This window comes from Megascapheus bottae, chromosome 36 (genome assembly GCF_031878675.1).
Source record: "Megascapheus bottae isolate mThoBot1 chromosome 36, mThoBot2.hap1, whole genome shotgun sequence".
In the NCBI taxonomy this organism is placed as follows: Eukaryota; Metazoa; Chordata; class Mammalia; order Rodentia; family Geomyidae; genus Megascapheus; species Megascapheus bottae.
The window spans coordinates 5,117,797-5,133,766 of record NC_143544.1 but is presented as its reverse complement, the minus strand read 5'-3'; positions in this window follow the sequence as shown (position 1 = coordinate 5,133,766).

The following is a 15,970-nucleotide window of genomic DNA, read 5'->3' as shown; positions in this document are numbered from 1 at the left end:
AGCTCACACAGAAAGCAGGCCAGGCTTCTCAGCCCTTGCTCTTAGCATCTGCCCTCCCTCCCTCCACCTTCTCGGCAGCTGAGGCACACTGGGTAGTTACCCTCCTCACCAGCACCACAGAAGGCGGTGCAGCTGCTCCTGGAATTTTTCTGCCCTAGCCAGTTGTCCATATATTCATTCAACACCTTCCCTCTGGGTGTGTCAGCAGAGGTCCAAATTAGCCTCTGGGGCTATCACAGGAACTGTAGGAGCAGGGAAGAACCAAGGAAAAAAGGTTCCCGTGGCCTAGAAAAAAAATCAAAAGCTAAATATTCAGAAGTAGCAAATACTAGACAACCTGGATTCCGAGGCTCAGGAACTGAACCTCAACTCTGGGTTAAATGATGTCCTCTCCACATTCATGTCCACCAGGAACTTGAGAACGTGGCAGTATTTGGGAATGGTTTCCTTGCAGATATAATTAGTTAAGAGGTCATGCCAGATTAGAGTAGACCCTAAATCCAATGCCATCCATGTCCTTATATGAGGAGGAGAGGACACAGATGCACAGATGGAATGCCAAGGATTGTCAAGGAATGTCAGGGGTGGCTGGCAGCTGCCAGGGACTGGAAGAGGAAGGGAAGGCCCTCCCCCTGGAGCCTTCAAAGCAAGCGTGGCCCTGCCAACATGTATGCTTTGAGCTTTGGGCTTCTGAACTGTTGTTTGAAGCTATCAAATTTGGGGTCGTTTGTTATGGCAACTCCAGGAAAATAACAGGAACCAACACCTAAGTCTGGCCCTATAAGATCCTGCTGATAATGCTTTCACACTGGCTATGATTTTACCAGTCCTGAAGCCCCAGTCACTGTTCTTATCATCCCAGCACCCACAAACTTTGAACCTAGCTTAAGCGACACCCCACCACTGCCACCACAATGCCTCTCTGACAACTGCTCCCCATCTATGATCTCCCAGGCTACTTATTTTTAGCCCCTGATTCTACTGGCCTTATATGGCTCTCTGTTCATCTCCTGCACATAGACTGCCCCCTCTCCTGGTCTGTAAGCTCTTTGAGGACAGAGAATCCCAAGGATATTAACAGTTCTGGGAAGGAACCTGGTTGTTCATGTCTGGAATATTTCTGGAAATGAATGGCAAGCGGCAGCATATGTTCAATGTAAGAACCCACCGCCGTTGTCATGGTCCTTGTAAAACTTAAAAGGTACCTCCAGAGAAGATTTTAAGTATCTGATAGCCATTTTCCTATCTGGGTCACATAACAACCCCATTCTGTAAAATAAGCAAGTATTAATACCTCACTTTACAGGTAGTGAACTAGGCATGGGACAATAAAGGGTTTATTGAGTCTTGAAGCTCCACCAGTTCAAAAAAGAAACCAAGGCAGGAAGTCGGGAGAGGATCACCCCTGGACTTCTAATTCCATCACCGTTTGTTCCCAAGCTCACTCTGTCCATCTCTACCTGGCTGGGGTTAAGTGCTCGACCCTTTCTGAACTTCCCTAGACCCTCTCCCATGTTCCTGAGAGCACTTCTGCTCTCTCAGTCTTCTTGGGTAAGTAACAGAAAAACAAGTCATCTTCCCCTAGCACTTGGAATAAAAGGTGGGAGGGAAAACTGAGTCACCAACAAATTGCCTAGAGACTCTGGGTGGGTGAGGCATGCAGGGAGGTGAAGCCATTACAAATCAAATGCACATAGTTTTGTCAAGCCTTCACCTATTGCCATCTAGGGAAAATTCTATGAGACAATTGAGCAGCCGAGGTCCTAACCTCACGGCCACTTGGAAGAGGACCAGGGGCTTCAGTGCTGGCAGTGGCCCATTAGGGGAAGGAGGGAGGAAAGGAGGGGGCTCCCAAACCCCAGGGCTCTCCTCTGGCTTGGTTCTGGGCTGACATCCCAGCTCAACCCACTTCCTGCAAACACAGAACTCCAGGCCAGGCTTTGCCTGCACCTGTTTGAGCTCAGAGTGCAGTCAGTCCCTGCTCTAGAAGGATCCAAAAATATCTAGGAGGGAGGGGATGAGAGAAGAGCCAGCCAGAAAGGGAACAACGATGGAGACAGCCATTTGGATTGGTGTTCAAGGCCCCAACCCATCAGGGTGGCCTTACCTCCCCTGAACATGAGCCTCAACATTCTAGCCAAAGCTGTTCTCATCCTACCGTTGCCAGAGCGGTGCTCTGGGCTCCCCCATGCCTGGCTCTCAGCACCATCTTCCCATGTCTGCCTACACAAATCATCTGCTCATTCATTAGACATTGTTAAATGCCTCCAATGAGCCAACCGCCATTCTAAGTGTTGGTGAATACTGTACCACAGTGCCCCTTATGAGAAGGAAATACTCGTTAAGCCCCCTGTGGGAGCTTGAAACCACAGATAATGCTACAGATATTATATTTTTTTCCTTGTTCACACACACCTCTAATCAAGTTTTAACTTATAAATTAGGCACAGTAAAAGACGAACAACAACATAATAATGTAGAACGACTATCACAACATACTACAGAGAACTCGGGAATGACTTCTCACATTTTCCATGTCATATAGTCAGACCTTGACTGACCACAGATCTACCCACAGATAAGGCAAACCCACAAATAAGGGGAGGGACTCCCTTCCCTGCTGTGAGAAGGAATCAGACAAGCTCCGTCCTCTGTCCTCTTAGAGCTGACTATCCAGTAGTCATCTCTTCCCTGCACGAGCTCCTAACACTCCTGCCCTCCACTGAGCCCGACCTTCCCAGCCATCCTATGCACTCCAACCAGAGCTTGGGCGGCTGGGGGTGTTAGTTACATTTTTTGTCAGTGCAAGTCATCTCTCCAAATAGAAGGTCAGCTCCTGGGGGCAGAGACACAACCCATTCCTGCCGGCACCCTGCTCCTGCCTGCTCAAGCTCCCACAGCAGCCACGCTCACCCTTGTCACATGCTCCACTCCTTTCTGATCACACTCTACACCTCATTCTTACCGGAGTCTACCCTGCTTTTCCTGACTGACGGGTGGGCTCCCAAAGAAAGACCTTACCCCCATTTTCCAGCACTGAGGACTGGTGGATGGCCCATGGTCGCTTGGTGCCTGATATACTTTGACCTGAGAAGGAGACTAGGGCTCTCGAGGCTATACAGAAAGTCCCTTTGTACTACCTAACATCCTGGCAGTGAGCTTGTGAGACCACTCCAGCTGATCCAGCTTTCCACCCAGAACTCTCCTGGTCCCAGGATCTAGAGCTGCATACAGCAACGGCTGTCCCATTTTCCCATGCCCCCCGTGGAAACACAGGTCTCTGGAATCAGCTACGGTTGGGTACAGCTATCATCCCAGATGCTTGAAGGCACAGGAAGGACTGAGAGTTTGGGGAGGCCAAGGAAAAGTTAATAAGAACCTAGGCTTCTGGGCTGGTGCACACAGGCACATACGCTGAGGTCTCACGTACCCTCCAAATCCAGTCTTAAGGCCTCCTCTCCATGCCAGCTAGGAAGGACCTAACTGGGAAGTATAAATGGTTGCTAGTTCTAGTCACTTTGATGCCTTAATTCTGACTAAATTATTAATTTTTTTCTAGTCCTGGGGCTGGAACTCAGGATCTAGGTGCTATCCTTGAGCTGCTTTTGCTCAAGGCTAGCACTCTACCACTGAGCCACAATGCCACTTCAGGCTTTTTCTGTTTATGTGCTACTGAGGAATCCAACCCAGAGCTTCATGTACGCTAGGCAAGCACTCTACCACTAAGCCACATTTCCAGCCTTAAATTCAACTTTGACTCAGTCCTGTCTATGAGCTAATTCGTGACAGCTTCACTATTGAGTTTAATGGATGACTATGCTTAATTATGATTTCGTTCTAGCACTTTAATTCTGATTCTCCACCTCCAAGATCCCCACTCCCTGCAACTGAGTTGTCCTGGAAAGGCTTCTCTAGGTAGCCATTCTCTGGGGGGAAATGAGGATGGGATGAGTGGTGGGTATGTCCCCAGGGAAAGGGGGCACCTGGGGACCCTGACTGAGTAAAATCCCCCTTGGGGCTGGAGAAGGAAGGGACTTACACCAAATGGGACAGGACTTCCTCATCCTGGAGAAACATGACAGGACAAGTCAAAGTGGATAGGAGGGAGGCCCATTCCAGAAGCAGCTACATCTGACTCATCTACTCCCTGAATGGGCCAAGTCCACCACTTTCAACCGCTGAGCAAGTTGGGACTGGTTCGTCAGCTCTACAGCTGGGCTTGCCATGATTCCAACTCATTCATTCATTCACTCATTCACTCATTCACTCAGCATCAGGAAGAAGGATGTTATACTCTGCCACTCAGACCCTTTGCACTCAGAACCAATGGACTATTGCCTCCATGCTGCAATCAAGGGATGCAGTAAGAACCTGCTCACCAAAGTAATGGGAAATTCCATCTTATCACTAAATTCCATCCTGATGCTAATGTCTCCTGAACACTGTAAATCGATGACTATCCAGGCTGTTGAGCCCTTGGCCCTCCACTGGAATGAGGATGAGTGAGGACAGCCGATCCTCACCGTGACTCACAGCAGCCAGAGTAAAAGACAGCGCAGATGTTGGCATCAGGACGGGGAAGGAGGCACCCACCAGGGTAGATGCAGCTAGAAGACAGCTCCACTTCTGACCCCCGCCTGAGAAGGCAGGTAAAGACAGGGTTTCCTAAGAGCCTGGATTTGCAGAGAAGATTCAAAAGCACACACAAGCCCACCCATCAATCATTCTTCTCATCTGTGCCTCTCCTATCAAGGGGACCCTCCTGTTATGAGTTGAGGCCTCACAAATAGGAAAACACCACACAGGAGGGCTAAGCCACAAGGAAGAATGAGAACAAGATCACCACCCAGGCAACTTGAGCCATATACCTCCTATGTCAATGTCCACTTATAGAAAAGCTAAACTAAGGGGCCGGGAGTTTGGCCTAGTGGTAGAGTGCTTGCCTAACATGCACGAAGACCCCGGTTCAACTCCTCGGTACCACATACATAGAAAAAAGACGGAAATCGTGCTGAGGCTCAAGTGGTAGAGCTCTAGCCTTGAGAAAGTCCAAGGACAGTGCTCAGGCCCTGAGCTCAAGCCCAGGACTGGCAAAAAAAAAAAAAAAGAAAAGCTAAACTAAGCCCAACAATGGTGGTTCAAACCTGTAATCCTAGCTACTCAGAGGCTGAGATCTGAGGACTGAGGTTCAAAGCCAGCCTGGACAAAAAAAATCTGTTGACACTTTTTTTTTTTTTTTTTTGCCAGTCCTGGGCTTGAGCTCAGGACCTGAGCACTGTCCTTGGACTTTCTCAAGCCTAGAGCTCTACCACTTGAGCCTCAGCACCACTTCTGGCTTTTTTCTATGTATGTGGTACCAAGGAATCAAACCCAGGTCTTCATGCATGCTAGGCAAGCACTTTAACCACTAGGCCAAACTCCCGGCCCATGTTGATACTTTTCGTTGTTGCTGTTATTAGTTGTGGGGCTTGAACTCTGGGCCTGGGCGCTGTCTCTGAGTATTTCATCTCAAGGCTACTGCCCTCCCCCTTGAGCCACAGCACCACTTCTGGTTTTCTGGTGGTTAATTGGAGATAAGAGTCTCACCTTCTTTAGTGCCCAAGCTGGCTTTGAACTGTGATCCTCAGATTTCAGCCTCCTGAGTAGCTAGGATTACAGGTGTGAGCCACCGGCACTTGGCCTCTACTTCTTTTCTTTTTAACACATAGCCTTGAATATAGCTCAGGCTGTGCTCAAACTTGTGATCCTCCTGCCTCAGCCTCCTAGGAACTGGAATTTCAGCTTCCTAGGAGCTGGAATTACAGGCATGTGTCACCATGCCCAACCAATCCTATCTTTCTAGCCACCGTAAATTTCCATCCAGATGTCCCGTGGGCACTGACATGCAAAATGACTCAAATCGCACTTTTAGAATGTGCTCTCCCTTATACTTCTGGAGTTTTGTTTTGTTTCTGGCAAGATTGTTCCTCCAATGACCTCAAGAAAACCCAGTAGGGCTCCATTCCCCAGGCTCGCCAGGTTGAGGAGTCCGGTTGATCTGACCCCAGCTCTCTGACCAAAGTACCCCATTACCCTACTTCCCTGGCTCACCAGAGTATACACCCTCCTACTTGTGTTCCCGACATGGCTGACGAATCTATTTCCTCTCATTCTTCTTCCTCCAACATCCCCAGATGCATTTTTCTAAAGTCCTCCATGATCACCCCCTGCCCAGAGAACAAAGCCCCTCCTCAGACTACCACTCACGGCCTTCACACCAACCCAGCCTTCATTGGATTTCCCAACGCCCCACTCCCACATTCCCAATCTTATCCAAGGAGAAGAAAGGTTCTCTCCGGAACCCTGTTCTCTGACTGTTTCCTCTACGTGGCAGTTCCTCCCTTCCTGTCTGTCATCTTTCTATGTAAGAATCCTGCTTTCTTTGAGACCTAGTTCAGCACGTCCTCGTCTTAAAACATTTCCTTATCTACTCAGCTCAAGATGGCCTCCCCCTTTCCTTTGGCTCCTCAGTTTCCCGAACCTCATTTATGACCCTGATGTGTCTTTCTGGCACAGGTATAATACAGGAGGAAGGCACTTTTTCCTCTCTACTGAATTCTACAAGCATGCCAAGGACAGAAGGCCCATCTAAATCCCAACGAGGATGTAGTAAATATGGGACAAGCTCAAACAGTGAAACTGGACATGGTGTTTGGATGCAGGGCTTGGTGTCCTTGAGCAATTGTACATCTAAGGACTGGTATATGAACGAGAGAAAGCACTGCCTGGCCTGTCATGGGGTAGCTCCTTGACCTTCCTAGTCACCCCTGAGGTGGGACAAAACCAACATTTCCAAATTATGGCTCTCCAGACCACCAAGCAAGCGTGACAGCTTTGAGCTGGCTGGGAATGCTTCTGGGCTCTACTTTTTCCTGAGCAGAGACCTATGGCTCATCTTCTCTCTGCAGCCTTCAGGGTGTAAGGCAGCTGCTGGAGACAGGAAGGAGGCCTCCTTCTGGATATATCAGCCTCCTGACAGTCACTTATGCCTGCTGCCTATCAGATGGCCACTTTCAGCATGCACCAACCCTTTGCATGAAGATGCTAGGACAGGAGCATGGCAGATTGGCTAGTCTGCAGATGAGAGCTGGGCTGGGTGTGGAGGAGGATAAAGAGTGAATGAACATAGAACTCCCAGGTGCCTGGGGACAATGGGAAGCAAAGGTGTCCCAAACTGGCCTTTAGCAGCAACTCCAGTGCTTTTTCAGCACCACCTAACCACCACAGACTCCAGGGAATCAGAGGACCAAAAACATCACTTCTAGAAACTTTTCCTGGGTGGCCTCATCCCCCACCCTCTTTCACACCCACACCCACGCAGGGTTTGCCAGAGAGAGGGAGGTGGGAAGGTAAGAATGCCTGGGCAGAGCATGGCACCACTGGTGTGCATCTGTTACTGACTGGAATGCGTCCTTCCATTTCTCTGGATCTCCTCTTCTTCTTTGGACAATGAGACTATGATACAATATCTCTAGGACTCTTTCTCTGTCTTTGAGCAGCACTGTCACCATGCCAACTTCTTAGGCCACAGAGAGAGACCCAGGTAATTACAAAGGACTGACGGTACCAGGCCTGGGATACATACAAATGTGGTTACAGTACACGGGCTGGTCCCTGTCATGGGGCCCAGTGATAACAGGCCAGAAAGGAAAGGGTGCCTGGTCTCATGGGCAGGGAGAAGAAACAAACAATGAGCGGCAGAGCCCATCACCTGACAGCGATGTGGAGAGAAAAGAAAGGAAAATACCCCAGAGTCCCAAGCTCAGAAGCAGGCTGTGTAGGCCTAGAGAAAACATTAGTTCTGTCCAACCAAGGACAGGCAAAGTGGAGTGGAGAGGAGTAGAGTGGGCAGAAGTTCAGGGACAAAGACATGGCCTATGACCAGGCAGGCAAAGGTTTCCAGCCACTAGGAGAGACTGTCACTGCAGGAGTGAAGGAAGGCCACTTGATGATCCAGCGGGTACAGTACTAAGCCATCTTTGTGCATACAACTTACAACTGGGCAGAGCAGCCACAAGGAAGAAGACGAGCTTGCTCAGTGGTAGACAGCAGAGGGAACAAGCACTCCACACTTGGCCAAGGAAGGAGCAGCTCAGAGGAAACACTTTACACACACACACTTCTCCCCACAGCAAGGGCCCTAACACAGCTCGTGGAACATTCTAGATGTCCAGTTCCCTCAGCAGGAGGAAAGATAAAGGATGTCCCTAAAAGGCTAAAAATTCCTGGGGCCCTGCTGTGTGGAAGCTCAAGGTAGCAGCTGGGGCTTAGCCTGGCAGAGGGGGGCTGGGGAGGGCGGCAATGGCTGAGGACTTGGGATCCAATTACGTGTGGCTGTTTCCATACTTAGCCACCTGACAGCCGCTTGGAATACTCACCACTCCAACCGCTGCAGCCCCGCAGAGACCAAATTAACTCAAGGTCAGACAAGGGCAGGACCCGGCAGCACATGTTCAGGAGAAAGAACCTCTAAGACCCAAGAGATGGGGCCCCTTCAGTCCCAGGTGCAAAGACTAAGGGCTGGGGGAGAAAACACAGTGGGGAATCACAGATTCCTAGGGGGATCCCAGAGCATTTCCCTGAAGCATCCCCAAAGGGAATGCCAGGCCCAGGAGTCTTAGGAACAAGAGAGGCAGTGAAATGATCCGATGCCCCTCCGCAACCTATAAATAGCCCCCGTGCTGCAACTCAGGCCAGCGCCTCTGCCCTGCAAAGTGCTGAGATGTCAGAGAGAAACCGAGGAGCACAGAGCTGAGCCCCCTCCCTGACCGCAGCCCCTCAGCACCTGCAGAGTCTCTCCCCCATGGGAGAGACCCATTCCTCTTTGGACTCTGCGTCCCATTCAGTTCCCAGTTCATTCCCCAACTCTCAACTATGTTCAACCACATCCCAGTAGACTCCAACTCTTCCCCATTGTTCACAAAGGACGTCCCACTTGTGCCCACTGTCCCCCTTTCTTCTCAGTCATGCAAACCCAGGTCCCAGCTAGTGCTTCTGCCCCCATATCCCACTGGATGGTCAGTAAAATGACCTTCAGCTCAAAGATCTGGGTGTCTTTGTCCATCTCAGAGGCTCCTCCACACTTATCTTTCAGGGTGCTTGTCCACAGCCTCTGCCAGCCAGACTCCTCTCTCTGCCTGTAGTCCAGGCCTCGAGTCCACCTGCCTCTTGGTAGCCTCAACCCCGGCTCCGTTATGTCACTCTCGCAGTGGCCAGGCCCAAGAAAGGTAATAAGGGACACACAGCTTTGCCATCAGCCCCAGTCCCCCACCCCTGAGATCTCTTGGGAGCACTGAGGACACAGTGGGGGCCACACATGGAGAGGGGGGGCAGGGAGACATACCTGCTTGTGTGGAGAGCAGGAGCCAGGCCAGGAAGCAGCAGAGCAGGAGCAGCGCCCTCATGGTGACTGCCAAGAGAGCCCAGCTGCTCATCGCCTCTATTTATATGGTGGGTGCAGGCGGCCACAGCAGCAGGCGGCGGAGGGCGGGGGAGAAGGGTCACAGTCACTAGGGCAAGTAAGTGGACGTGATGGGGAAGAGGCCAGACCCCAAAGGCTACCTTTGGTAGTATCCCACAGCAAGGCCGGGTCTGGGATTGCATTCTCTGCCTTGCTTCCAATAGACCCAGACACACAAGATGCAAAGATGATAGGGCAAGAAGAGGGGAGACAAAGCGGGGTCTTTTGGACTGATGTCCAGGCGTTAGGAATAGAAGTGTTCGCACAACGTACATAGACTCGACCTGAAGTTTGGGCAGGTCAGGGACATGCCTCCAAGAAGTTGAAGGGCAAATCCAGACAGATCCTGCTGTGTGTGTCTGTGGTGTGTGCACATGCACGCACACACGCATGCGGGTATGAGAACATTTGGACTCACGCTTTCAGTGGATTTTCTTGCAACTGACAAGTTAAGGGCAACCTGTGCTATCTGACCTTTGAGGCCAGTGGCTGGGAGCTTAACCCTCCTGGGCCTCTGTAAAGAAAGTGCTGAGCAGAGGAAAAAAGAGGACGCAGAGATGAGGCTGCAAGATATGGTGTAAATCGCAGCTAGAACAACAGAAATCCACTCCAGCAGAACAGGGGTTCCAGAATGTTCAGTTGCCCCTGCATGGCACTGTTTGGTGCAGTCTTCCTATGTCTTCCTATGGGTACATGTGGCTCCAAGAGCCAGCCATAGGAAGCACAGACAGCAGTGTCACTATGGGGACAAGAGCCAGCCATTAGCCATGGAGGAAAAGAACTGAAAGTAAACTAGGCGTCTGTGACACATCAGGGTGTCAAATATTTAGCATAGCTTTATTGAGGTCTGAGAAACACAAAACACACCATGCATACTTAAGGGAAACAAATGGATCAATTCTGACATAAGTCTTTTATAATCAAGAAACAAATTCCTCATCTCCAATATTCTGCCTGTCTTTTCAAAATCTTCCCTGGGGGCTGGGAGCGTGGCTTAGTGGTACAGTGCTTGCCTAGCATGCATGAAGCCCTGGATTCCTTTCCACATACACAGAAAAGGCCGGAAGTGGTGCTGTGGTGCAAGTGGTAGAGTGCTAGCCTTGAGCAAAAGCAGCTCAAGGATGGTGCCCAGGCCTTGAGTTCAAGCCCCAAGACTGGCAAAAAAAAAAAATCCTCCCTTGGACCCCTTCAAAGGCCACCCACGATTGCTTGCACTCGGCGTTGGTTTGCATTTCTTAGATTCCACTGTAACACAGGAATCATCGCATTGATTTCATTGAATCACAGGATTCATGGCATTTGTTATCTATTTCGTTTATTCAGTGTAATTAATATGAGATTTATCCAGATATTAGTGATTCATTCCTTTTTATTGCTAAGTAGTCATCCATTGTATAGAGGCCAGTTACCTGTTGATGAGTAGATCCCTTCTTTCCAAGCTAGGGTTATTACAAGTAAAGCTGCTATGGAGGTTTGTGTACTTGTCAATTTACAGAGACAGCTTTTAATTCTCTCAAATGTCAAGGAGGGCTGAGAGTTTGGCCTAGTGATAGAGTGCTTGCCTAGCATGCACTAAGACCCAGGTTCAATTCCACATACATAGGAAAAAAAAAAAGAGCTGGAAGTGGTGTTGTGGCTCAAGCGGTAGAGCTCTAGCCTTGAGCAAAGTCCAAGGACAGTGCTCCAGCCCTGAGTTCAAGCCCCATGACTAGCAAAAATAAATTAAATAAATTAAATAAATAAATGTCAAGGAATAAAATGGTTGGGCCATATGGTGAAAACGGTCACACTTTTTCTCATTAAATAATCTCATCAACAGTGCAAAGACGTTCCCATCATTTCCAATACTTACTAACACTTCTTGTCTTTTTCTGGGGGTGGGGGTGGGGGGTTGTGGGGTTTGAACTCTGGGCCTGGGCGCTGTTCCTGAGTTCTTCAGCTCAAGGCTAGGGCTGTACTACATTGAGCCACAGAGCCACTTCTGGTTTTCTGGTGGTTAACTGGAGATGAGTCTCATGGACTTTGGTGCCTGTACTGGCTCTGAACTGCCTCCAGAGTTGTTAGGATTATAGGTGTGAGCCACCAGTGGCTTGTTTTGTTTTTTTTTTTAATGCTGTTGGGGATGGAACCCAAGGCCAGGAGCAATGCCAGTCAAGAACTCTACCAATAAGCCACACTTCTACCCCTTTAGTCAAGAACTCTTCCAATGAGCCCCACTCCTACCCCTCTAGAGATTCTACTGCACATGCAGTCACAGCCCACTGCTTTTTGTGGGGGGAGGTGGTGATACTGGGGCTTGAACTTTAGGTTCTCAAGTACTTGCTGGAATTTTTTTGCTCACAATTGACAATCTGTTTAGCCACACTTCCAGTTGGCATATTCGCTTATTAGTTGGAGATAGCATCTTGAGGACTTTTCTCACCAGCCTGGCTTCAAACATCAGTGCTCAAATCTCAGCCTCCTAAGCAGCTAGGTTACAGGCATGAGTCGTGTTTCCTAATGATCAATGATACTAAGGATGCTGTGTTTTTGATGAAGTAGCTATTTTAATCTTTTGTTCATCTACTATGTTTTTGTTTTATTTGGTTGTTAGTCATTTATGCATAGTTGGAAAGTTTACCTTTATCTGATAGTCAATGTGCAAATATTTTCTTTTCCCATTCATGTAAGTGCCTTTCAAGTAGTCTGTTGTTGCTGTGTTGGCAGTTGTGTTTCAGGGATTGTTGTGTTATTGTTTTTGCAGTTGTTTTAGCAGTACCGGGGTTTAACTTGAGGGCATGTGCTCAGCTGTGAGACACACATGTGACTCCAGCAGAGATGTTTCAACTTCTCATTGCTTTATTCTTTAAGACAGGGTCTCATCATGTTGTCCACAATGGCCTTGGACTTGCCACGTAACCCACACCGGCCTCGAACTTTCAATTCTGCTGCCTCAGCTTCCCAAGTTATTAGATCATAGACATCTACCACGTCACTGACTCCTAAGCTACATACTAGCTAAGTACACACACTATAGTGTCCAGCTTGCAGTATTAACACCAAGTGTGAGTAGGAATGGTGGGGGCAGGGTGAGAGGAAATGTGAAAGGCTTCAGGCCACTTGGGCTGGTCCCTCGGCCACCACAGTTCCTGTGTAGTGCTCCCTTTGGCAGCTGACTTGCTAGGTCCAACCTCATACCCACCATTTCTCAAGGGTCTGGGAAGACCAGATCAAACCTTGACAACTCAGTGTTTGTATTTGGATCTGTTACACCCTCCATAGCACCCAGGAACCTTTGGCAAAAGGCCTGTCCAGTTTATTTTTGAAATCACAGGTCATCTAATTCGAAGGACCCAAGTAGCCACCCAATGCAGGAATCCCTTCTACAGTGACTCTGACAGATATACTTGTGTGAATACTCCCAGGGACAGAGAGCCCATGCTCCGAGGGCCGCAGCTCTGTGGTTGCACAGAACCAGCCACGGGGCTACAGCAATTCTCCCTACCTGCTCTCTCAGCTTCCTGCAGAAAAGGCAGGGGAGATCCTGGTAGCAAGCAGGCTGTCCCCAGTCAACATTCAGGCTCTCCTACCCTCACTGGCATCTCTTTCTCCTTCAAGAGCAGCTCTTTTCTGTCATTGCTGACAGTCTGTCTGCAGTCAGAATTTTCAGAGCCCTGTCTTTGACAGAGAAGGAAGTAGCAAGAGAAAACCCAGGTCAAAAGGTCAGTTTCTGATGTTCAGAGATCCTTTCCTCTTAGCCACTTAATTTAATGTGGAGAAGGTCCATCAAGACAGGCAACACCCTGAAGAAACCTTGGATATGGCCCCCAACTCAGGAAGCTCTGCAGCTGTCACTCCTAGCTCCTTTTTTCAACATCAAGGGTGTAGTGTGGGGGGAGGGCAGCTGGAAGAGTTCATTCCTGGGTACAGCTGTGGGATTTAGGGCTGCTCCTACCCCCAGTTCCCCCCCCAATCCCAGCCTAGCCCCTCCTATGTGTCAACACACACTCATGTCAATCAGCAGAAGAAACTGCAATTCAGCAAGGCGAAATGGCAGGGAGGAGTATGAACCCAAACGTGCAGGGAAAAGGAAGGCGGTTCAAGTCCCAGAGTGAAAAAAAAAACAAGTGCCGTGCAGCCACCAGCAATGCTGATGATACAGGAAGAACAGGAGGACCACGACATCTAAGGGTAAGGACAGCACTGGCAGCCAGCACCAAGAGGCTACAGGAGGATTTGCCTGTGATCTCTATACTGGACTAGGGCCAGTTAGTCACCACTAAGAAGGCCAAGGTCACCAAAGGTCCCCCTTCTTCCACGACACAGTGTACTACCCCGCTGAATAACCAAAGATGCCCCCCCCCAGGGGCCAGGAGTTTGGCCTAGTGGTAAGTGCTTGCCTGGCATGCACGAAGACGCAGGTTTGATTCCTTGGTACCACATACATAGAAAAAGCTGGAATTAGTGCTAAGGCTCAAGTGGTAGAGCTCTAGCCTTGAGAAAGTCCAAGGACAGTGCTCAGGCCCTGAGCTCAAGGCCCAGGACTGGTAAAAAATAAAATAAAATAAAATAAAAACAAAGATGTCCCGCAGTCATGGCACAGAGGGTATGCATCTATACCATCCCACACTAGACAAGGAAAGAATAAAGACAGCTCCTGGCCAGGCACAGTGGCTCACACTTGTAATCTTAGCTACTCAGGAGGCTGAGATCTGAGGATCAGGATTCAAAGCCAGCCTGGGCACTAAAAGTCTGTGAGACTCTTATCTCCAATTAACTACCAGAAAACCAGAAGTGGGGCTGTGGCTCAAAAGGTAGGGTGATAGCCTTGAGCTGAAGAGCTCAGGGACAGTGTCCAGGCCCAAAGGTAGGGTGATAGCTGAAGAGCTCAGGGAAGGCACCCAGGCCCAGAGTCCAAGCCCCACAACTACCAAAAAAAAAAAAAAAAAAAAAAAAAGAATAAAGATAGCTCCCACAAATTCATAAAACAGAACAAGAGAGGAAAAACAAAACAAAACAAAAAACAAACAAAATGAAGTAGAAGAGAAAAAGGGCAGGCACACAAAATGAAAAAGCCATTAAAAGGGGGGGGGAATATTTATTTAAGCACCTCACATGGCTGCAATTTGACTACTGGTCCAATGTGGTGTCCTTAAAATAAGAACACACCAATTGCTCTTGAGAAGGGAAATTATCTCTGTTGCTGAGGCTTGACAAGAATTTCTTCTGAGAATCCTTGTGAAGGCGACAAAGTGTAATGTAATCATCCCTGACAACATTTTTAGAGCAGACAGAACACATTTCCCATGAAGCGGATACCTAATAGAGACCCTAAAAATAGGGTCAGAAAAGCCACCAGGAATCAAGCACCTCCAATCCTCCCTCCCAAAGAAACAACCACCAAAATGGTGGCAGATCACTCACTCTTAGGATGAACCTCCACTTCACATTCTGTAGGTAGAAGGGAAAACTAACACAATTCACTTACTAAAATGAGGTACAATGGCCCTAAGTTAGAAACAACCTAAATGATAAACTGTGGAATATCCATACATAGACTAGTACTCAGCAAGAAAAATGCATAAACCGCCGATCGTAGAAACACATCAACTACTCTCAGATAGGCTGTTGAATCAAAGAAAATAGAGAAAAGGAATGAATGCTACTATGATTTATGTGAAGTTCTAAACTGGACAAAGTGAGTCTTGGTGGCAAAAATGAGAACCACCATGACAGTCAACTGTCCACTTTCCAGAAAGTCTGGAATCATCAACATCTTCAGGACTCGTGAGGATGTCACCCAATGGGAACATCCTTACGTTAGAAGTATATGCATATGAACACAAGTAACTGAGTGTAAAATTGGTCAAATGTGAACAAGGGGCAGTTTGGCTTTAAGGAAAAGCAAGCTGAAACAGACCCCTCTCCTAGCCATACCCTAGGACATACCTGTGAGTCCTATCTTCTCCCTAGTACCTCCCATGGCCACTCCTCCTTGAAATAATTAGTGGTCAGTTTTCCCCTTGGGAGTACAAAAACTGCAAGGCATCTGAACAGCGGACCCTCTTGAGTCCTTTGACCTTTTTGCAATTAGCTCTTAAGACTTTATGTATGCATTGCAACTCACACATATAGCAAGGGTCCAGCGCTGGTGGCTCACACCTGTAATCCTAGCTACTCAGAAAGCTGAAACCTAAAGATCACCGTTCAAAGCCAGCCTGGGCAGGAAAGTCCGTGAGACTCTTTCTCTCCAATTAACCACCAGAAAAATGGAAGTGGTGCTGTGGCTCCAGTGGCAGAACGCTAACCTTGAGCTGAACATCTCAGAATAAGCCCCATGATGGACAAAAAGAAAGACAAAGAGGGAGGAAAGAAGAAAGGAAGAAGGAAAACAGGTAATAGCTTTGTCCATGGACAGATCCTTTCCAAAACTGTCATGATCTCTCATCTCCCCATTAGCCCAGTATCAGTACCACAAACCCTTCCTGCGCT